The 24144-nt window shown below is 48.0% G+C and overlaps 1 long non-coding RNA gene across 2 annotated transcripts in view; it reads right to left on the bottom strand.

Moving 5' to 3' along the window:
- Positions 1 to 24144, bottom strand: part of LOC140391528 (uncharacterized) — a 53737-nt gene that overhangs the window by 23811 nt on the left and 5782 nt on the right. Inside the window, exon 1 of one of the 2 annotated variants that reach the window (XR_011935098.1) lies at positions 16222 to 16338. The exons of the other annotated variant lie outside the window; for it this stretch is intronic. This is a non-coding gene — a long non-coding RNA (uncharacterized lncRNA). Of the gene's footprint in view, positions 1 to 16221; positions 16339 to 24144 lie in introns of those variants that run through there. 2 annotated transcript variants of the gene reach the window in all.

The raw sequence follows: 24144 nt of genomic DNA on the forward strand, positions 1-24144 counted from the left end.
CATCGGGCTGGGCCTCAATGCGCTGTGTTTAAATAAAAAAATAATAAAACAAAAAATTCCCTCCAGTCCTCACCCCTTATGCCCCTCTCACATTCCCAAGCCTCATCCATGCCAACCTATGCCAACTTATGCCCCCCTCAACCCCCCATTGTTGCTAACTTTTGGTTGGTTCAATTGGCTCTGTTTTATAACCTTTGCTGTCGAGTCGCCAGGTATCTTTATGATACCGCCACGAGGTTCAAGTTCAAGTAATGATCAATAACTCAATACACCAATTAGTAAGATTCAAATCAAAGCACATTTATTACACACAGTAATCGCTACTCATGCATAAATTCTACTTCTAAGTTACTTCTACAACTAACAGGCCTATACTTAGCTTCGGACTGGCCCACCAGGTCAGGGAAACAAATGGCCTTTCGTTCGGGTTCTGAGTCTGCGGGATTCAAAGTTGGTACGGATTGGTAGCTAGGAGCGCCTATCTTGTAGCGAGCGTTGACTTAAGACTTACTGGATCTTGGTGGCAGCTGAACCGGTCACTGTCAAGGGTTGGTTCGCGTTGCTGAGTGACCCGGTCAAGAAGAACGATTTGAACTTGGGGGCTTAACTTTATAGTCCCCAGGAGCTTCCCGCCTTTCAGGGCGGACCCCGTACCTGGTTCCAAGTGATTGGACTTCGTTCCAAATACTTGGTTCGATTTCTCCAATACTGGAGCGGTTCCCTGATCGATGGGCGGTCTTGAGGTGTCCGTTAACCTCTTTTGTGTTGGCTCCTGCTGGTGCCGAGGAGTCTGGCTTGGCTTTGTTTATCCCAAATGTTTCGATTGTTCCCGGGGATCGCTCATTAGTATGTAGCTGGCTGCTACATTATTATGCAGATGGCTGCTGGTATCGATGCTGTCTGGGCTTTTGCAGAGTTTAATACACAGTAACTTGCACCTGCTAGTTTCTGCCTGTGTTGGCTGAATTTCCCTGCAGCCTTTGCTGTTCTCCATTTTTCGTCGGGAGTTGGCCAACCCAGGTGGCTACACCATGGCCCTTCACATCCCTCTGCCAACTTAACACCCCTCTACCCACCTCCATTGCCCCATATCCCATGTCAATTTCATGCCAACTCATGTCCCCATCACCCTTTGCCCATGCCCCCTCCATGCTAACTCACCTAGTATCTATGGACAGTTCCTTAACAGTTTTGACTATTCCTGGGTAGCTATTACAGGTTTCACACTTCCTGGATAGCTTTGATGTATTTGACAGCTGGACAGATCCTTAACATTTTTTTGACAGCTGGACATTTTCTTAACGGCTGGACAGTTCTTGGACAGCTGGATGGTTCCTGGACAGCTGGATGGTTCCTGGACAGCTGGATTGTTCCTGGACAACTGGATGGTTCCTGGACAGCTGGGCACATCTTTTCTAGTTTGACAATTCCAAGGAGATTATATATAGAAAGTGCATAATCGTGTCCACTTTTAACAATCGCAAAGGCTGCCTTATCACTCCCAAATGGATCCCGAAACCCTATCCAAATGGGTACCTTGCCTCTCCTGGCTACCCAAATAAAGCCACCAAGTTCAGACTACCTGTTACCTGTTCTAATCTTCACACTCCTGACTTCACACTCCCGTTCTTCCAAAATCCCATTTCAGTACAGCCAGCTGGTGATTTAAGTGACCAGCGGCCTCCGTGAATCACCGCATGTGTGAACCCTGCTCCGACATCTGTCCCGTCCCTGTGAATAGGGGAAATGCTACCTTTGGGAGCAAGACTTAGGATTGCTGGCCATTTCCGAGATTTTCGCTCCCCATCACGATGAAAATCTGGCCCTAATTAGTTTCACTTCTGAAAGATCTAATTTTTAGACTCTGGCCCTAGATCTAGACTCCTCAACCAGGGCAAATAATATTCTCAATCAGCATTGCCTGTTGTTCTTAGCATCTTGGAATTAACTTGCAAAATTCCAAGGAATATCACCTTAGTTTGTTGAATATTTCCTCAAAGCCCCTTGGGGGTCCAGGTATCATTCCAGTAAATGTACCCTGCACTCCCAACAATGTCAGCACATTCCCCTTTAGATGTGGTGCCCAGAGCTTCTTGCAATACTCCTTCTCTCATAAACACTTCTCCAAAACACCAGTGACAGTAGCATTTTGCCATGTTCAGTGACAGTCTGACATACTAGTAAAGCTAATGGCAAGGGAAGAGTTAAAGGGAAGGTTTCCTACTTTAACCCCGCATGGAATATTCTGCTTCAGGTCTTGATTAACCTCACACAACTTACAATAGAAGGAAGTGAGGCTTAACATCCAGTCTTGTTGAATGCTGTTTTCGAACCAGGGGGCACAAAGGTAATAAAATATCACTCTGAAGATTCAAATGCTTTCAAAATCTACTCTTGCTTCATTATCAACTGAAAATATCTGCTTCCTGTTTTCCAAACATTGCTTGTTTGACAACAAGAAACATCCCTAGATTCAGGAACCTTTAACCATTGAATTTTCAGCATGATAACACCAACACTTTCATGTCGAGATTCCTCAAAATTGTATTAACCCTTATCCTCCAGGAAGCCAGTGGCGAAGTAATAATGTCACTCGACGTAGTTATCCAGAGGGCCCAGGGACATGGTTCAAATCCCATCACGGCGGGTGGTGGAATTTAAATTCAATTCTTAAATCTGGAACATAAACCTGTCTCAGTAATGGTGACCATGAAACTATCAGCGATTGTTGTAAAAACCCACCTCTGTCACTAATGTCCTTGAGGGAAAGGAAATCTACCGTCCTTAACCGGTCTGGCCTACATGTGACTCCAGACCCAACAGCAATGTGGGTTGACTCTGAACTGACCTCTGAAATGGCCATCAGAAAGCCACTTGGATCAAGGGCAATTAGGGATGGGCAACGAATGCTGGCCTTGCCAGTGACACCCACACGAGCCAGGAAAAAAATAAATGAAGAGCTCCCTCGCACAGTTGGAGCTGGATTGAACCTTCAAGTGGCTCCCAATTCAGCTGGTCTGACCCCAAATAGGAAAAACACAGCTAACGAAAAAGAAACTGCTATTATCGCTCAATACCCTTTCACTGAGGCAGGTCAATGGGAGGGCATATCAAATCAGCGCCATGGAAACAGAGCAGTTTCCAAACCGAAGATGTTTTATATCATCCGTTAATGTGCGAATGGTGGTACCCTCCACCATGTCCAGTCTAAAAGAGGCCTTTGAATCTGGATGCAAGTTTCAGTGGATGACCCATCAAATATTTTCTCTCTCATGATGCACATTGCCGGGAAAACACGCGTTTTACTGAAACCAGAAAAATTCCTTTCTTATCCATTCTTGGGATGTGAGTGTGGCTGGCAAGGCCGACATTAATATCTATCCCTAACTACCCTTGAGCTGCCTCCCTAAACCATTGCAGTCTGTCTGGTGCAGTGCATCACCTGTTCGCAGTTTGATACAGCCTGCTGGCTTGGGTCCATTTCAGAGTCATGGCTGATATGGTCGAGAGTCACGTGTCGGCCAGACAAGGTAAAGACAGCAGATTTCCTCACCTGAAGCACCTGGCCGATCCAGATGGATTTGCACAACAGTCTGACGGTTTCCCTGGCGTTATCAATGAGACTAGCGTTTTCTTCCAGATTTGTTGAATCTAAATTCATGGTGGGATCTCAAACTGACATCAGCAGAGTGTGGATTACAGGCCCAGTATCACCATCACTGTGCTAACACCTCCCGGAAAGAATCTGCCCCACGGCCTTCCAGAATTGGGCTGGATTCTCGAGGTATTAAAAATCAATCTCCGGGACACGGCTGTGGGCGACCTCCGAGAGAGAAAGCACCAAGTGTTTTTTAAAAATTGTGGTTCTTTTGTTTTCTCCTAACACATCTGTTTACTGGTTATAAATATATTGGAGTACTAAACTGTAAATAGACACCTGTAAATACATGCTCTGGCCCATACTGGGGATTGTAACACACGTATGCCGTCTAAAGGGGAGTCACGGAGACAGCGGGAAGGAACACATTTGCCTGTAAATCTATGTGCTAATTTCTGTTTGTCTTCTTTTTAATTTACTTTTTAAAATTTTTTTCCAATTAAGGGGCAATTTAGCGCGGCCAATCCACTGACCCTGCACATCTATGTGGGTTGTGGGGGTGAGACCCACGCAGACACGGGGAGAATGTGCAAACTCCACACGGACAGTGACCCGGGGCCGGGATCGAACCCATGTCCTCAGTGCCGTGAGGCAGCAGTGCTAACCACTGCACCATCCTGTTTTTAATTTTCCTTTTGGTTGCTGTTTTGTAATATGTAACTTTATGAATTATGAAATCTAAGATGTGAAAACCCAATAAAAACACTTTAAAAAAAAATATTGGAGTTGTGGCAGATTGACGGACAAGGATCATCCAATTGTACGAAGGAGAGCCTACTCACTTTCTGATTGGCCGAGGGAAGGCAGGGCCCTGTGAGGACAGAGAAGTTGGTGACTGTAATATGCCTCATGGGACCCACGGGGTGTGAATGCTTGTCTTCCCCGTGCTCCTTGCAGAGTACGGGCTTCCCCGCTAGGGGCGGGGTACCTCAATTATCTAGAGTATACAAGGTCGGCTAGTAAGGCCATCGACCAGAGGAGTACCTGGTAGGGGTCTACCGGGGAATGTAAATATACTGTTTGTAAATAAAACTTTGTTCTTATCTTTACTCGGTTTGGACTCCCACGCGCTTATTACAATGACTAATGGCAGGAGCATGGGAAAGAGGTGGGGGGAGGCATTGGTGCGGGATAATTGGAGGCAGTTGGTCATCTGATGAAACCTCCAGGAATACATTCAAATGAAGTTGGCAACCCAAGCTTGCCAGCTAACACATCTCAGAGCAAACGCCTTCCCTCAACTCAAGCATGTGCAACAGCAGCTGCCAAAGGGAGGGCGGGGGGGGGGGGGGGGGGGGGGGGGGGGGCGGCACGGACCCAGTACACATGCAGATATATCAGGAACTACACGGACAGATGTATGCTCCACTAGTAAGGTTCCCTTCCAAGGGCAACTCCAGAGACATTTCCGGGTTAATGAATCTGGCCTATTGTCCGAGGGAGGAATCCCATTCCCAGTGGCTTTGATGTTCTGCATGTCCGGGATGCAAGTGGACGGTTAATGCTGCTTGATAGAAACACTAGCGTAGAAATAGGCCACTCAGCTCCTTGACCTGCTCCTTCACTCAATTAGACCATGGCTGATCTCCGTGGGCAGCGCGGTAGCATTGTGGATAGCACAAATGCTTCACAGCTCCAGGGTCCCAGGTTCGATTCCGGCTTGGGTCACTGTCTGTGCGGAGTCTGCACATCCTCCCCGTGTGTGCGTGGGTTTCCTCCGGGTGCTCCGGTTTCCTCCCACAGTCCAAAGATGTGCAGGTTAGGTGGATTGGCCATGCTAAATTGCCCATAGTGTCCAAAATTGCCCTTAGTGTTGGGTGGGGTTACTGGGTTATGGGGATAGGGTGGAGGTGTGGACCTTGGACCTTTCCAAGAGCCGGTGCAGACTCGATGGGCCGAATGGCCTCCTTCTGCACTGTAAATTCTATGATTCTATGAGGGGAGATGGTGGTGTAGCTGCAATGTCACTGGACTAGTTAATGTTCTGGGGACAGGGTTCAAATCCCACCACGGCAGCTGGTGGAACTGAAATTCAAACGAATAAAATCCGGAATTGAAAATGAGCCTCGGTAATGGTGACGATGGAACCATCTTTGATTATCATGAAAACCCATCTGGTTCATGAACGTCCTTTAGGGAAGGAAATCTGCCGACCTTACAAGTGTCTCCTGACCCACAGCAATGTGGTTGACTCTTAAATGCCCCCAGGGAATGGGCAATAAATGCTGGGCCAGCCAACGACGCCCACGTCCCGTGGGGTAATTAAAAAGTGCAGTCACTATCATATTGTACGAAACACGGAAGCCAATTTGTGCACAGCAAGCTCCCACAAACAGCAATGCGATAATGATCAGCTACATTGGTTTTGATTGTGAAATTGACACATCACGGCTGACGGGTAGGAGGTCCGCATTATTACCTTGTACAAAAAAAACATGATTATGCAGCACCAGTCATTTCATGCCCAATCACGTCAGCTGCTTTTAAAAAAACTGTCACACCTACCTCGGCAGAGATCAATCTCCTGCATCACATTCCGAGCACACAATATCTTAGTAAAGAACTACAAATATCTTTCAGCAAATTTAAGGCAGGAGATTCACCTGGGGGTTCTGCCAATGCTCATAAACATCAGCTGATGCCAGCTGTGCCTCAGTTCGTCGCTCAGTCAGGATGTTGTGGGATCGACTCCCGGTACAGAGACTCGAAAACAAAATCTCGACGGGCATTCCCAGTGCTGTACAGAGGCAGTGCTAAACTGTCAAAGGCGCCAGCTTTCAGCTGGCGATTTTAAAGTCAGGCCCTCTCAGGAGGACCCAGCAGATGCTATGGCGCTAGTTCGAAGTGAGCCAGAGGAATTCTCCCTGCTGGCCAGGCCAATATTTATCCTACAACCATCTTCATTGAAGAACAAACAAACAAAGAACAAAGAAATGTACAGCACAGGAACAGGCCCTTCGGCCCTCCAAGCCCGTGCCGACCATGCTGCCCGACTAAACTACAATCTTCTACACTTCCTGGGTCCGTATCCCTCTATTCCCATCCTATTCATATATTTGTCAAGATGCCCCTTAAATGTCACTATCGAGAACTGATAAGTCAGTTCATTGTCACATTGTTGTTCGTGCGAGCTTGCTGTGTGTCTATTGGCTAATCCATTTCCGATATCGCAACAGGCCATTACAATTCAAAGGCACTTCATTGGCTATGAAATGATTTCGGAACACCCCAAGGGTGTGCAAGGGGCTGGATGAATGCACATTCTTTCTCGAAATCACTTGCAGCCCATTGCATCGTCGAAAGTACACAAAGGAACTAAGGGGCTGGTTTAGCACAGTGGTCTAAACAGCTGGCTTGTAATACAGAGCAAGCAGCACAGGTTCAATTCCCGGTCTCCCTGAACAGGCGCCGGAATGTGGCGTCTAGGAGCTTTTCACAGTAACTTCATTGAAGCCTACTTGTGACAATAAGTTATTATTAATTGAACTGGTGCCTTGGCACAAACTGTCATCATTTATTACCTTACATGCTCTGAGCTCTCCAATGTAATGTTACAGATGGTAGCTGCAAAAACCTGCATAAAGCAGAAATAAACTTTCAGGCTATAGAGCAGTAAACAGAATGAGCTATCAGCTGCTGCATATCAGCCCAGAAAGATTGGAATCACATTTATATTCCTGAGGGTAACTTGGAGCGTGATTTAAAAAAGATAATGAGCTCTATTTTGATCACAACTGTTTGCTGTATCTTAGTGTCAGCTCTGAGGATTGCTGACAGGCTGAACTCTGTGGCAATCTGTGACTAAACGAAGACGTGACTAATCCCAAGAGAACAATGTCCCAATATCAGTCCGGTATCAGTTATTTTGAACAGGCCTCTCCTCCTCAAGTCTCCCTCTCTTACTCTCCAGACAATTTCCTGGACCGTCTCAGTTTGGGAACCATCAGTCTGAGGTGTGAAAGGCAAACAACCTTTGTACATTATTACTTAACCCACTTCTTCTTTCCTCAAAGTGCGGATCGATGTTGGGATATCGTTCCCTGGGGCTCAGGCTGCTTTTTTGGGTAGCTATCCATTGTGCGTGACCTCAGATGGTGACTGGTTACCTCTATAACGAGATTGGAGGGTTTGAGCACCACAGTAAAGTTCAGAGGCAAGTTTACAATGAAACACACCATGCTTAGATTATCATAGATTATCATAGAATTTACAGTGCAGGAGGAGGCCATTCAGCCCATCGAATCTGCACCGGCCCTTGGAAAGAGCATCCCACCCTATCCCCGTAACCCCACCTAACCTTTTTGGACACTAAGGGGCAATTTATCATAGCCAATCCACCTAACCTGCACATCTTTGGACTGTGGGAGGAAACCGGAGCACCCGGAGGAAACCCACGCAGACACGGGGAGAACGTGCAGACTCCGCACAGACAGTGACCCAAGCCAGGGAATCGAACCTGGGACCCTGGAGCTGTGAAGCAACAGCATTAACCACTGTGCTACCGTGCCGCCCACTGTGAAGCAACAGGTGCGCAATGGTGCCCTGAGGTGAGGGTGAGCCAGCCATGACGAGCGTGGCAATCCACCTGGAAAACTCTGAGCGAGCGAGGTGAATGAGATTGTGAGAAATTGGGGCAGCACGGTAGCCTTGTGGATAGTACAATTGCTTCACAGCTCCAGGGTCCCAGGTTCGATTCCGGCTTGGGTCACTGTCTGTGCGGAGTCTGCACATCCTCCCCGTGTGTGCGTGGGTTTCCTCCGGGTGCTCCGGTTTCCTCCCACAGTCCAAAGATGTGCAGGTTAGGTGGATTGGCCATGATAAATTGCCCTTAGTGTCCAAAATTGCCCTTAGTGTTGGGTGGGGTTACTGGGTTATGGGGATAGGGTGGAGGTGTTGACCTTGGGTAGGGTGCTCTTTCCAAGAGCCGGTGCAGACCCGATGGGCCGAATGGCCTCCTTCTGCACTGTAAATTCTATGAAATTCTATGAAATGGAGGGTGTGAGGGTGTGGGGGGTGAGGAGGCGGTGATGGGATGAGGGGTGGAGGGTGTGGGGGGTGGGGAGGCGGTGATGGGATGAGGGGTGGAGGGTGTGGGGGGTGGGGAGGCGGTGATGGGATGAGGGATGGAGGGTGTGGGGGGTGGGGAGGCGGTGATTGGATGAGGGGTGGAGGGTGTGGGGGGTGGGGAGGCGGTGATGGGATGAGGGGTGGAGGGTGTGGGGGGTGGGGAGGCGGTGATGGGATGAGGGATGGAGGGTGTGGGGGGTGGGGAGGCGGTGATGGGATGAGGGATGGAGGGTGTGGGGGGTGGGGAGGCGGTGATGGGATGAGGGGTGGGGGGTAGAGGGTGTGAGGGTGTGGGGGGTGGGGAGGCGGTGATGGGATGAGGGGTGGAGTGGTGGAGGCTGTGGGGGGTGCTCGCAAACTTCAAACAATATCTTTTCCAAACTCTCCAAAGTGCTCATTCTAATGAAGTGGAGGAAAGCTGGAAAGAGCTGACGACAGTGATCATCTAAAGCTGTGCAGATACCATTGGCTACAAGACCAGAAAACACTAAGTCTGGTTCGACGAGAATGACCACACCATACAAGACCTCATCGATAAGAAGAGGAAAGCTTTCTGCGGCTGGCAAAACCACATCACCAGCAAGACACAGAGGAGAGCTCATCAATCAGCAAATGCGGACATACGAAAATCAAGAACCAATGGTGGACTGAGAAAGCTAAGGAGCTGCAATTCCTCGCCGACAAGCACAACACTTGGGGTTTCTTCAGTGTCATCAAGGCAGTATATGGAGCCAACACCCTAGGCCTCAAACTGGTGTTGAGTAAGGACGGAACCCTCTTGAGAGATGGAGAAACATCAACCTACGATGAAGAGAACACTTCAAAGAACTCCTAAACCGCGATACAATCATAGGTGAGAACGTGTTTGAGGGAATCATTTAACTTCCCATCAAAGATTACCTCAACGCCCCATCAAAGATTACCTCAACTCCCCATCAAAGATTACCTCAACGCCCCATCAAAGATTACCTCAACGCCCCATCAAAGATTACCTCAACTCCCCATCAAAGATTACCTCAACGCCCCATCAAAGATTACCTTGAATTCCAACCAAGTATGGATGAAGTCGAAGCAGCCATTAACCACGGGAAGAATGGGAAAGCTTCAGGAATGGACAGGAATCCAGCTGAATTTTCAAACTTGGAGAAGGGATCACCTGTCATATCCATCGGTTGCTCCTGAAAATCTGGGACAGAGAAGAAATTCCAGCCGAACTCAGGGATGCTGTCATCGCTGCCGTCTTCAAGAAAGGAGACAAAGCGGACAGTGTGAACTACCGAGGAATTTCCCTACTCGCCATTGCCAGGAAAGTCATCACCGACAACCAAGCTAGCTGCCTACCCCCAGTCTTTGAAGAAATTCTTCCAGAAAGCCAATGTGGCTTCCGACCAAACTATGGAACAGCGAACAAGATTTTCAATGCTCAACAATGTCAAGAGAAATGCTAGAAGCAACATCAACCACCCGACAAGACCTTTATCGATCTGACCAAAGCTTTTGATTCAGTCAATCGGGACGTGCCCTTTAAAGTCTTGAGATATTCATCAGCATCCTCCGACACCTCCACGGCAAGATTTTGGTGACAGTCCTTACCGATGGAAATAAGACAGAAACCTTTGAGGTAAGTCCCTTTTCTCCATTTCATCGGCATCATCCCTCACCTTGTCAACAGCAAGCTTCCCAGTGGAGTGAACATCATCTCCAAGATGGATTGAAAATATTTCAACTTCAACTGGATGAAATCCAAGAAGACAACGGCACTGATATAGGTCCTGTATGTGGATGGGGGTGGCACTGTGGCACAGTGGTTGGTCTGTCTGGTGATTGGTCGTGTTCTGTTCTGTATGTTGATTGGCTCACCTGGGTGTCTGTCACTGCCTGCTTTTACCTCATGATGTGCATGGGTGCATATTATGACGCCATCCAGACCCCAACTCAGTAATGGGAAAGACAGGGTACTCCTGTTTCTCCAGGATGATTCAATAAAGACCCATTGTCCTCTGAAACACCCTCGTCTGACCAGTCATCAGCTCATTAAGGGGTCTGGTGGCTTCTTTTGTCTGTCCTTCGTCCTGCTGCAAAGTTGATCACCTGTGTCTGGAAATTTGTTCAAAGCATGGTGTTGTTCTTTTGTGCAGATGTGAGTAGGGCATCACAAATTAGTTTATGTGTTCAGGGGAGTGCTCTTGGAGACGGCCAGCATCAATTCAGCCGGGGCCTCGTGTGGAAGTTTCTGTTCCTGGCCTATCTTCTCAGCCTGTTTTCAGTACCACAGCTCAAAGAAGGCTCCCGAACAAGAGGAGGACAAAGGAAGTGCTTCAAGGGCACCGTGAAGGCTTACGTCAAGAAATGCACCATCGGCGTCAATCCCTGGGAGCCCCTTGCTCAGAAGAGACCTACTTGGAGGAACTTCCTGCTTGAAGGGACACAATTCTTCGAGAACACTCGATGGCAAGAGAAGGCGCAGAAAAGGAACCTGAGGAATATCCACGATCTAGAATCCAAGGAAGGATCCCACATCCCGGAAACCCCTGCCAAGTGTACGGTCGAAGATGCGGCCTGGGATCAGGCTCAACAGCCACACAAAGCCCCACAGAACCCGTGATCAGTAACACAGAGTTTAATAGGTGGACAATTACACTCGTTAGCGAGTGACCGCCGAAGAAGATAAAGAAGATGAATGGAACTGCCAAACACTTTGCTGCAGCTGTGATTTTCCTTTTAAAGATATGAAAGTGAGCAAATAATTGGAAATTATTTTCTTTCCCCAAGGCTGTGAGCTGAGTGTTTTCCTGAAAAGGTGGATCCTGATCATATATTTGCCCCTCAGTCTTCCTGGTCACATGTTCTGAGCTGTCCACTGTTTCTGATGGTGATAAGTGGCGGGATTCTCTGGTATCCGGCGGGCGGGCCGTATTGGTGCCGAGGAGCGGCGTGAACCACTCCGGCGTCGGGCCGCCCGGAAGGTGCGGAATCCTCCGCACCTTCGGAGGCTAGACCGGCGCTGGAGTGATTGGCGCCGTGCCAACCGGCGCTGAAGGGCCTCCGCCGGCCGGCGTGAGTTGGCGCATGCGCAGGAGTGCCAGCATGATCCCAGAACCGCTGCCGTGATTCCTACATGTGCGCAATGGGTTTCTTCTCCGCAGCGGCAATGGCGGAGCTTTACAGCGGCCGGCGTGGAGGGAAAGAATGCCCCCACGGTCCAGGCCCGCCCGCAGATCGGTGGGCCCTGATCGCGGGCCAGGCCACCGTGGGGCCCTCCCCCCCCAGGGCCAGATCCCCCCCCCCCCCGCGTCCCCTCGAGGACTCCACAGGCCGCCCACAGAGCCAGGTCCCGCCGGTAAGAAACTTGCGTAATTTACACCGGCGGGACTGGCCGAAAACGGGTGGCCGCTCGGCCCATCGCGGAGCAGAGATTCGCCGGTGGGGGCTGCTGCCGACGGCCCACGACCGGCACGACGCGATTCTTGCCCCGCCAAAAATCCGGCTCCGGAGAATTCGGCAGCTGGCGTCAGGGTGGTGGGGCGGGATTCACGCCGGCCCCCGACGATTCAACAGCCCGGCGGGGGGTCGGAGAATTCCACCCAAGGACTTTGCTGCATTTACAAACCCTTTCGCTGCTTTGTCTGTTATGCTTTCCTGAGAAGCCCGATGAGTGATCCTTCTTTACAAGAGTTCAATAAGACTCATCTACGATTTTTAAAAAAACGCATTTTATTCAAACTTGTCTCAGAGGAGGTTACAGCAAATAAACACCCCGGGAAACATTCTTCCCAACAATCAACTATACAGTTTGTACAGATTTTCCTCCTTTTTCACCCCCCCCCCCCTCCCCATCACCCCCCCCCCCCCCCCCGCCCCCACCCCCCCACGACGAACAGGGTCACAAACATCCCCCACTTTTTCTCGAACTCTCCTGCTGAGCCCTTACCTCATACTTTATCTTCTCTAGCTGCAGGAAGTCGTACAGGTCACCCAACCATGCTGCTACCCCCCAGTGGCGATGCCGACCGCCACTCCAGCAAAATTTGTCGGCGTGCAATCAGAGAGGCGAAGGCCAAGACATCGGCCTTCCTCCTCTCCAGGAGCTCCGGCTTCTCTGAAACCCCAAATATCGCCACCAAAGGGTCCGGGTTCACTCCCTCCTCCACTATCCTGGCTAAGACCCCCCAGAATCTTCCCAATTTTTCGCAACCCCAAAACATGTGCGTGATTCGCTGGCCCCCGTCCACACCTCTCACGCTCATCTGCTACCCCCTGAAAGAACCCACTCATTCTCGCCCGAGTCATATGCACCCTGTGCACAACCTTAAACTGTATCAGGCTCACCCTGGCACAAGAGGAGGTCCCATTTACCCTTCGCAGTGCCTCTCTCCATACTCCCCAATTGATCTCCATTCCCAACTCCGCTTCCCATTTCTCCTTGATCTTCACCACTCGCTCGCCTCCCTGCTCCCCCAGCCACTTCTCTATATTCCCAATTCTTCCCTTCCCTTCAAGACTCATCTATGATGCCTCAGTGAGTTACCCTCAGGAGCATTCTTCAATTCAATCAAAAGTATACGGTATCAAGTTTCAACTGGATCATTCTCTTTGTGTTTCATTTTTCAACTTTCAACACATCCATATTTTAAAGGTTTGCTGTCCCTCTCCCCCCCCCCCCCTCTGTGAACTCCCGTTCATCCAGAGCCCACTGTCCCATATCCTAGCATGCACCAAGTCCCACTCAAACATCCCCCCCCCCCCCCCCCCCCCCCACCCCGCACAATCGCTGACTTACATTGGCTCCCAGTCAAACAGCACCTTGAATTTAAACCCTTCACCTTTGTATTCAAATCCCTCCCTGGCTTTACCCGTCCCTCTCTCTGAATACAAGTTGTTATTTGCCCGTTCCTTATAGTTGTTTAGCCAGTGACTCAGCTTTGTTTTTACTGTTTCTCGGGATGTGAGTAGCCTGGGCCAAGCTCAGCATCCTCGATCCTTCCCAATTTGTCCACAGATCTCTGAAAGTTGCCACCCAAGTGGATAGCGCCGTGAAGAAAGCCTATAGTGTGTTAGCGTTTATTAACAGGGGGATTGAGTTTAAGAGCCATGAGGTTATGCTGCAACTTTACAAGACCTTGGTTAGACCACATTTGGAATATTGTGTGCAGAACTGGTCACCTCATTATGGGAAGGATGGGGAAGCATTGGAAAAGGTGCAAAGGCGATTTACCAGGATGCTGCCTGGATTGGAGGGTAGGTCTTTTGAGGAAAGGTTGAGGGAGCTAGGGCTTTTCTCATTGGAGCGAAGGAGGATAAGAGGTGATTTAATTGAGGTGTATAAGATGATGAGAGGGATAGAGTGGATGTTCAGCAACTTTTTCCTCGCCGGATGTAGCTTTTACAAGGGGGCATAACTATAAGGTTCATGGTGGAAGATATAGGAGGGATGTCAGAGGTAGGTTCTTTACTCAGAGAGTGGTTGGGGCGTGGAACGCACTCCCAGCTATGGTAGTGGAGTCGGACACTTTAGGAACTTTCAAGCGGTTATTGGATAGGCATATAGAGTGCACTAGAATGATTGGGAGTAGGTTGATTTGATCTTAGTTTCAGACTAGTTTGGCACAACATCATGGGCCGAAGGGCCTGTACTGTGCTGTACAGTTCTATGTTCTATGAACCGCTGCTGTCCATGTGGGGTAGGTACACCCTCAGTGCTGTTCGGGAGGGAGCTCCAGGATTTTGATGCAGCGACAGGGAATGAACAGCCGATATATTTCAGAGTCAGGATGGTGGGCGGCTTGGAGGGGAACTTGCAGCTGGTTGGGTTCCATGTGCCTGCTGCCTTTGTTCCTCTAGGAGGTAGAGGTCGCAGGTTTGGAGGTGTGGTGAATGTATTCACCTAATGCATGAGCTGCCAGTATAATGATGTGACCTATTGTGATCTATGACCTGGAAGTGGTGATACGAGCTACCTCCAGCTACTGTACTGGAACCCTGGTGGGCTCCGCCTCTGGCTCCGCCCTCACCAGGGCCATATATAGGCCGGCCTCCTGTGGGTGGCACTCATTTGTACAGCCAACTCTGGCAGGTGAGTTCATGGTTAATAAAGCCTAATGTTCACTCACTCTCACGGTCTCACAGTGAATTGATGGTATAACAGGAGGAAGGGTTGGTGAGTTTCTCCCATGCGTCTTGTAGATGGGACACACTATCTCCTTATTTCAACAGGTGATGGCAGTGACAGTCTCTGCTTGTCTTGGTATACTTGTGCGAAGGGAAGGTGGGTCAAGGTGAGGAGATTATCAAGGTTGTAATTCGGGTGATTCGTGCAGAAAGGGTGTAGATGTTGGCTGAGTTTTGTACTTGAGCAGGATTTCGTTCTAGCTCCCTGACCTGTTCAATAAGGTGACATCAATGCTTAGTCTTAACTCTGAAAAAATGGCTATTTAGTGGCTGAAGTACCAGATATCCATGAAACTACCAAAGCATGAGCCAGTGTCACCCTGAGATGGGACGTTAGAGTGAAAAGAGTTAAAACCGGGTTGTATATACTGATAACACAAGTTCGGGACAAAATGGAGATGATTGGGAAAATTTCCCAATCAGTCATCCCGAGAGATTGTATTTCTGTAAGTGATTAACTTTACTTGTGCAGCTATCCTCCACTCACAGCATTAGGGCGGCACTGTGGCACAGTGGTTAGCCCTGTTGTTTCACAGCACCAGGGTCCCAGGTTCGATTCGCGGCTTGGGTCACTGTCTGTGCAGAGTCGGCATGTTCTCCCCGTGTCTGCGTGGGTTTCCTCCGGGTGCTCCGATTTCCTCCCACTCCCACTTTCCTCCGGAAAGAGGTGCTTGTTAGGTGAATTGGATATTCTGAATTCCCCATCAGTGATCCGAACAGGTGCCGGAATGTGGCGATGAGGGGCTTTTCACAGTAACCTCATTGCAGTCTTAATGTAAGCCTACTTGTGATAAAGATTATTATTATAGCAACTTGTCAAGGCACCTCAGACACCAACTTCCAAGCCTGTGACCTCTACCACCTAGAAGAACAAGGGCAACAGACACCACCATCTGCAAGTTCCCCTCCAAGCCACTCACCACCCTGACTTGGAAATGTATCGCCGTTCCTTCACTGTCACTGGGTCAAAATCCTGGAACTTGCAACAGCGCTGATTGTGTTCCCATGCCATATGGACCCCAGCGGTTCAAGGCGATGGCTGAGCACTCAAGGGCAATTAGGGGTTGGTCAGTGATGCTCACATCCCATGAATGAATTCAAAAAAAAATTTACATTCGTGGCTTCTAGTTTTGGATTTCTCCGCAGGAGGAAACACTTTATTTCATATACTGTACGGAGCACTTTTATTATCTTAAAGACGTCTACCAGGTCATTCTGCAACATACTCTTTTTTCCAGGCCTCTAACTTCTCAACTCCATTATTTTGGGGCAAATGGAATTGTTTGACTTCATCCTGAGAAAACTGTCACAGACCTTTCATCTCTTACCTCAAAGTCCCAAACTGTGGAGTTACTGGTGTGGCCCGGACTGGTCGATTTCCGCCTCCTGCACGTCCATCTCACTGTATCCTTGGGGATAGAGACAGGCGTCCCCAGTACTCCAGTGTCCTGAGAGCATCAATGTGTGAACTTAAAATTATTAACTCCAAAAGATAAGTCCCAAACCTGGGGTTAACTCTGCTTTGCAAAGATATTTGAATTCTGAATACATAATCCACTACTTACTCAGGTTTGTTTAAGTCAGAGATACTCTGGCAAACTGTTTCCTCAGTTCTTTGTGAGTAACAATTGAAGGACAGACTGCTTTGAAAGCTGACTTACCAACTTCAGTTAGCACAACCTCTATCGAGCAGCAGTTGGCACATTATTCTCTTACTCCACAATCTACATGTCAGGATGGAGCCTCCAGCTGTTGTTACCAGACAGAATGCACTTCATAGGGGGCACAGGCCGAATTTGTGCTTTCACAATGTGTTATTACATCCTGAGTTGAACCAAGTTCCCTTCAATCATCGCCCCCTGTGCTCGCTGGCCTACATTGGCTGACGAAACCTTATATTTAAAATTCTCACTCAGTTTGTGAATCCCTCCATAGCCTCATTCTTTCCCTATCTTTGTAACCTCCTCAAGCTCCAAGGAAAAAACCTCTTGTGATTTCTGTCTCTAATTCTGGTCTGTTCCGCAAAGTGCTACACAGGGACGTCCTCAGACAAAGTTTGACATGGAAGCCCGTAAGATCTTAATCTTAATAATCTTTAGTGTCACTAGAGGACTTACATTAACACTGCAATGAAGTTACTGTGAAAAGCCCCTAGTCGCCACACTCTGGCGCCTGTTCGAGTACACAGAGGGAGAATTCAGAATGTCCAATTCACCTAACAGCACGTCTTTCGGGACTTGTGGGAGGAAACTGGAGCACCCGGAGGAAACCCACGCAGACACGGGGAGAACGTGCAGCCTCCACACAGACAGTGACCCAATCCGGGAATCGAATCTGGGACCCTGGAGCTGTGAAGCAACAATGATAACCACTGTGCTCCCGATGATAGGGCAGGTGAAAATAGTTTGGCCAAAGAGGGTCTTAAAGGAGGGTGACACGGTGGCGCAGTGGTTAGCACGGCTGCCTCGTGGCTCTGAGGACCTGGGTTCGACCCCAGCCCTGGCTCACTGTCCGTGTGGAGTTTGCACATTCTCCCCATGTCTGCGTGGGTCTCACCCCCACAACCCAAAGGTGTTCAGAGTTGGTCAATTGGCCACGCTAAATTGCCCTAAATTGGAAAATAAAGAATTGGGTACTTTAAATTTATTTTACAAAAAAAAAGTGGATCTTAAACATGGAGAGAGTAGAGTGGTGAAAATGCTCAGGGAAGAAATTACAGAGCTTAGGATGTTCACAAGCTGAACCCACGGATCGACCAAAATAGAAGGGCCCTGGGGGGAGGCCAGGATTGGAGGAACGCAGAGGTCTCAGAGGATTGTGGGGGCTGGAGGAGGTCACAGGGTCGGGGAAGGGCGAGGAATTGGATATTTGGAAAGAAGGATGAGAATTTTCAAATCGAGACTTTGCTGGATCAGAAGCGAATGTAGATCAGTGAGAGCAGAGGTGACGGATGAATGGATCGTGGTGTGAGTTAAGACAGCGGCAGCAGTGTTTTTGATGAACTGAAGTTTATTTAGAGTGCTGGCTGAGAGGTGGACCAGGAGGAAGTGATTAATTGCTTGAAATAATAATAAAAGAAGTACAGGCAATCGGGTTGGTGGTGACTCAGTGCCTGCAGTCAGTATAGCCGATATAATTGATGAAACACGTATACACCTACACAACACTTTAGGAAGATGGTCAAGGTCTCAGAGAAGCGCAAAGGAGATTTACGGTAATGGCACCAGGGATGAGGGACTTCAGTTTACGTGGAAACATCAGAGAAGCTGGGATTGTTCTTGGAGCCGAGGAGGGTTAAGAGGAGATTTAATGGATCCCACCCTATCCTTCTGTCCCTTTCTCCCACCTGTGCTTATCCAACTTCCGCTTAAATGCATCAACATTATTCACCTCAACTATTACCTGGGTAAAGAATTCAATCTTCTCATCGCTGGAGGAAGCCGAATCGTACCTGTCGTGTAAAACCTCTCACTTCTGGTAGAATAATTGTAAATCTTTTTTGAACAAGAGCACGAGAATTAGGAGCAGGCTATTTGGCCCGTTTTAATAATAACAATCTTAAGTATTGTCACAAGTAGGCTTACATGAACACTGCAATGAAGTTCCTGTGAAAAGCCCCTAGTCGCCACATTCCGGCACCTGTTCGGGTACACAGAGGGAGAATTCAGAATGTCCAATTCATCTAACAGCACTTCTTTCGGGGCTTGAGGGAGGAAACCGGAGCACCCGGAGGAAACCCATGCACACACGGGGAGAACGTGCAGACTCCACACAGTGACCCAAGCCGGGGATCGAACCTGGGACCCTGGCACTGTGAAGCAACAGTGCTAACCACTGTGCTACTGTGGCGCCTTGAGCCTGCTCCACCACTCAATGTGATCATGGCTGATGTGATTGTCCTCAGCTCCCCATAAACCCTGACCCCTTTTTTGATCACAAATCTGTCCAATTCAACCTTGGATATACTCAATGACCCCAGCCCCACTGCTTTCTGGGGCAGAGAATTCCAAAGGTTAACGATGATCCTCTGGGAAAAGTAAATTCCCCTTGGCCCATCTTGCTTGGTACCTTTATGACCTTTTCAGAATATAAACTAGAACTGTTCACAGTTCTCTATATTCTCCCAGTTTGTCTATTAAGAGGTAATTGTAAGTAAATGTCACATTGGTGACCAATTACTAACACAGCTGGCACTTCACCAGCTCACTGAGCTGTGTCAATAGCACAATAGTCCAATAGGACAATGTAATATGTGTCAGGAATGATTGTCTCCTGTTGCTACTCCGTCCTGGCCAGCTCAATAACTTTCCCTTCTCTCAGTACCGGATGGTAAGTCAGATTGAACACTTTCCGCCGCCCCGTGTCTCACCCACCGTGTCTCAGGCATACTTGTCAACAGCACAGGACGTACTTGATGCGGAAACAGTTGGAAGAAATAATAGTGTTTGTCCATCTTAGAATCTGAGAAGACCAATTAGCCTGTCGAGTTCACGTCAGCCCTTTTGAAGAGCAATGCAGTCAGCCCTATTCCCCTCCCCAGCTCTTTCCCCATACTTTCCAAAGATGTGCAGGTTAGGTGGATTGGCCATGATAAATTGCCCTTAGTGTCCAGAATTGCCGTTAATGTTGGGTGGGGTTACTGGGTTATGGGGATAGGGTGGAGGTGTTGACCTTGGGTAGGGTGCTCTTTCCAAGAACCGGTGCAAACTCGATGGGCCGAATGGCCTCCTTCTGCACTGTAAATTCTATGATCTATGACCTCTGCACCTTTCCTTCTCCAAGGATTTTACCCAATCCCTATTGAAATCTAGAATTGAGTCAGTATCCAAAACTCTATCATGCACGGCATTCCAAATCTTAACCATTCGCCGCCTGGATCTCACCTCTCGTTCTTTTCCCAATGAAACTAAATCTGCGCCTCTTGGATTTTGACCTTTTCTGGCATTCCAAACAGTTCCTTCATATTTACTCTGTCTAAACCCGACATGATTTTGAACACCTGTATCCAATCTCCTCTTGGTCTTCCCTGTTCTGCGAAGAACAACCCCAGATTGGCCCGTCTATACTTGTAGCTGAAATCGCTCATTTTTGGAACCATTCCAGTAAATCTCGTCTGATAACTCTCTGCAAAGTCTTCACGCCCTTCTGAAATTGGGACAGTCGGTCAGAATTGGCACAATACGGGGCAGCACTACAGCCTCACGGCGCCGAGGGCCCAGGTTCGATCCCGGCTCTGGGCCACTGTCCGCGTGGAGTTTGCAAATTCTCCCCGTGTTTGCGTGGGTTTTGCCCCACAGCCCAAAAGATGTGCAGGTTAGGTGGATTGGCCACACTAAATTGCCCCTTAATTGGAAAAAAATAATTGGGGACTCTAAATTTATGTATTAAAAAAAGAATTGGCATAATACTCCTGCTGGGGTCGACTAAGTGTTTTAATTAGGATGAGTGCAACCTCCTGCCTATTATAGGTTTTACCTCTATTCATAAAGCCCAGTATCCCAAATATTATATTGTTAAATCCGTCCTATCTCCTTCAAAGGTTTGTGCATAAACAACCCTCAGTGCTCAGACCCCCTATTATAATTGTATCTTTTATCATCTTCCCTTCTAAGATCTATCATTCCTCATTTTATGCACTGAATTTCATCTGCCATGAGTCTACACATTCCTTTGCTCCCTTGACGTCTACCACCATTATTATTTAATACACTTCCAAGTTTCAGGTCATCTGCAAATTTTGAAATTCTGTTCTGTCAGTGGGGCATGTCTGACCCATTGATGTACACCAATTGATTGGAAAATCTATTCTTGACATCTCACCATCAGGTTGCCAACCCTCCAGAATTGCCTTGGAGTTTCCAATTGAAGATGAATTTCCTGGCAACTGGTATGTGCAAACTCAGAAGAAAAAAGAAAATCACAGGACCATTGGAAAACTAAGTGTTTATGTCTAACAGTTTCTTTTATTAGTTACACAGAAGAAGGGGACATAATGGCTGGTTGAGCAAGTCGTAGGTAGAGGCCACATGGGGAAACCTCAGGAATACAGTTAGCCAGCGTTGGCAATCCTATCTCACGTACAGGTTGTGAGATCCATTCAATACAACACAGGCCAGGGAACTGCTGGCTGATGCAGATGTTCTGTGCGAAGTCAACATGAACAAATCGTCCGATGATTCTGGTGAGGCTAAAATAGAAAACCTATAAACATCCACCATGAACTAGGCACGCTTAAATTTACATGTACCACACAAGTGTAACAAATTGAGTAAATTTGTAACATATATGTTTTATTAGTGTCTGTAATGTGAACTTTACAGCCACTTCACACAGGGTGTAAACAGTTACCTGTAATCAAATAAGAACAAAATACTGCGGATGCTGGAAATCTGAAATAAAAACAGAGAATGCTGGATAAACTCATCAGGTCTGGCAGCATCTGTGTAGAGAGAAACAGAGCTGACGTTTCGGATCTAAATGACCCTTTTACAGAACTGTTATCTGTAGTCATTTGGAAGCATTATTTTTAAAATCCTGGCGGTTCAAACCAAACCATCATCTCAATTCATTTACTCAAATTTAAGAATTCTGTGATTTTATAGACAAAAAAATCAGCTGAAATTTCTACGGATGTACCAATCCTTCTCTGACCTTCTTGTCCCTCCTCATCTCTAACTTTCTCCAACCCTGCAACATCTTTGCATTCCTCCAATTCTGGCACCTCCTGTGTTCCAAACTACATCTACAATCCCTGAACTCTTTCCTTTTTCCCAAATAACGTCCAAATCTGTAAAGTCAAATCCATATTATAGTTACCACAATACAGGGCTGATAGCCAAATCTGGGAAACGTCTTTACCTGGCCCAGCAAAGATATTTAGACTGCCTTTATGAAAGTTTCTGCATGACATTGGCTCAAAGACTTAAAAGCTAGCCTAGCCTTCTGGCCATTAGATTTCAAACTCGCCTCTCTGGCTGTTAGATGTAAACTGCCTCTCTACTTCGGAGGGTGCTGGCGACTTTATATAATTTGCTAGAGACCTGCGTCTCATTACTTTTAAAATCTCATCTCATTATGCCTTTTGAATGCTGGCTGCTGCTGTCATTTCTACTTGTTGCTGAGCAGACCCATGACACCTGTTGCGAGAGAGAGATCACACTTCATCATGCCTTGTTACATTCATGTTACTGCTGTTATCTTGCAGATTTCTACCTTTGCTAGGCAAGTCTATGACACCTGCATCCCAATTTTAATCACTTCACCACTGGCGGCTGCATCTACAATTGCCTAGGTCTTGAGCTCTGGCATTCCCTCCCAAAACCTCGCCCTTTAAGAGATTCCTTAAAACCTACCTCTTTGACCAAGTTTTTGGAGAATGAATGTATGTAGCTTTTGGCAAGCATAAGTGAACATTGCAAGCCCGTTGACAACCTTAAATTGGTTGTTAGTGTAATTCCTAGCACACTTGTGGTTGTTCAACAAGTGCTGCCCAAACACAGAATCATATCTAATGTGAAACATTATGGGCGCAATCAGTTTCATTTCCAGTGGGTTTGACTGGGAGTTTAACCCCGGCTCTGTTGGCAAGTTCCGCACCGTTATCTAACTACATTTAGTTACAGTTTTGGACCCTGGGGAGTATCGTTCCGAGCTAGCTCACACGTTAAATTTATTTAGGGAAAAAAACAAATTATTTTAAAGTATCCGATTTTTTTTCCAATTAAGGGCCAATTTAGCGTGGCCAATTCACCTATCCTGCACATCTTTGGGTTGTGGAGGTGAGACCAACACAAACACAGGGAGAATGTGCAAACTTCACATGGACAGTGTCCTGGGGCTGGGATCAAACCCGGTCCACATCGCCATGAGGCAGCAGTGCTAACCACTGCCTCAGCGTGCCACCCTTAAGATTTATTTCATCACTGGCGAGCTGAATCCAGATCGGGCCACCATTTTGAAAGGGTGCCCCACCCATGGACAATGTCACCCATGGGCATTACCCCACACACCTCCAAGTGAGGACACCCGCTATGGGGCCACTGATTTCCTCCCTTTTCAGGCTTCCAATGCCCCATTCCAGGACCACCACCCTTCAATCCCCCATCCTTCTGAGGCCCCTTCATACCCTCTCCTCCTTTCATGGGCATGCCCCCCTCAGGTCCTGACCCGTGGCAGTGCCATCCTGGCACCTGGGCACTGCTTCCTTGGTGCCCATGTGCCAAGGGAAGAGACAGAGTACCGCTCTGTCCTGGCCCTGACCACCCAGAAGCCTCCAATAGCCTGGAAACACCCCAGGTGCCATTCTGCCTCGTATATGTTTGCATGGACCAGCACTAAAGTGCCCGACCGTTAGGTGCCAGGAGCTGGTTAAATCTGGCATCAGCATGGTTAAGTGGATTAGCCACGCGTGACTAGGGCCCACAACCAGATCTTGTGAGGCATACCAGCTGCCGGGAAGCCCGGGGGAAGCTTCTCCTGCCATCTGCAGGCCATGTCGCGCCCCCATGCAGGCGAGTATGGCTGGTAGATCGTGCCCATAGATTTTCAGGCAAGGGCGAGTTGAATGCAGTCAGTACTTGACTAATCAGAGTAAATTTGCCAATCAATCAGCACCCTTTTCTCCTGCACCATCTATTGTTTCTCCCGTTGAAATTTAGCATTCACGCGCCTGTCCTGGTGAGTGCAAGCTGAAAAGCTTTGACAGCATATCTCTTTTTTCCAGAAATACTCAGGTTCTGCCCTACTAGGTGTTAAAGGTGTACTAAAATGAGCCATACCAATGTAAATTGGTGTTATGGTTTAAAATCACTGAGACATGAAGAATAAAGGGATTAAGGGTTATGGTGTTCAGGCCGGAAAGTGGAGCTGAGTCCACAAAAGATCAGCCATGATCTCATTGAATGGCGGAGCAGGCTCGAGGGGCCAGATGGCCTACTCCTGCTCCTAGTTCTTATGTTCTTCTTTTAGGCCTGTTGGATTTTTGCCACCTTCCAACTGCAGCACATAACCCATTTCTGAACAAGTTTACCATCTAGATCTCCAAACGTGTCCCAGCTGATGACCACAGTCCACATTGAATTACATACAGGTTAGGACACAGTAACAGGCCATTTGGCCCTTCTGCTTTATGTTTATGCTCCACACAAGCCTCCTCCTTCCATATTTCATCTCATCCCATCATGTGTTCATAAACCTTCCTCCTAAATTACCATTCACTTCAACAACTCCCCGTGGTAGCAAGTTCCAGGTAT

Source organism: Scyliorhinus torazame, chromosome 15 (genome assembly GCF_047496885.1).
Source record: "Scyliorhinus torazame isolate Kashiwa2021f chromosome 15, sScyTor2.1, whole genome shotgun sequence".
In the NCBI taxonomy this organism is placed as follows: domain Eukaryota; kingdom Metazoa; phylum Chordata; class Chondrichthyes; order Carcharhiniformes; family Scyliorhinidae; genus Scyliorhinus; species Scyliorhinus torazame.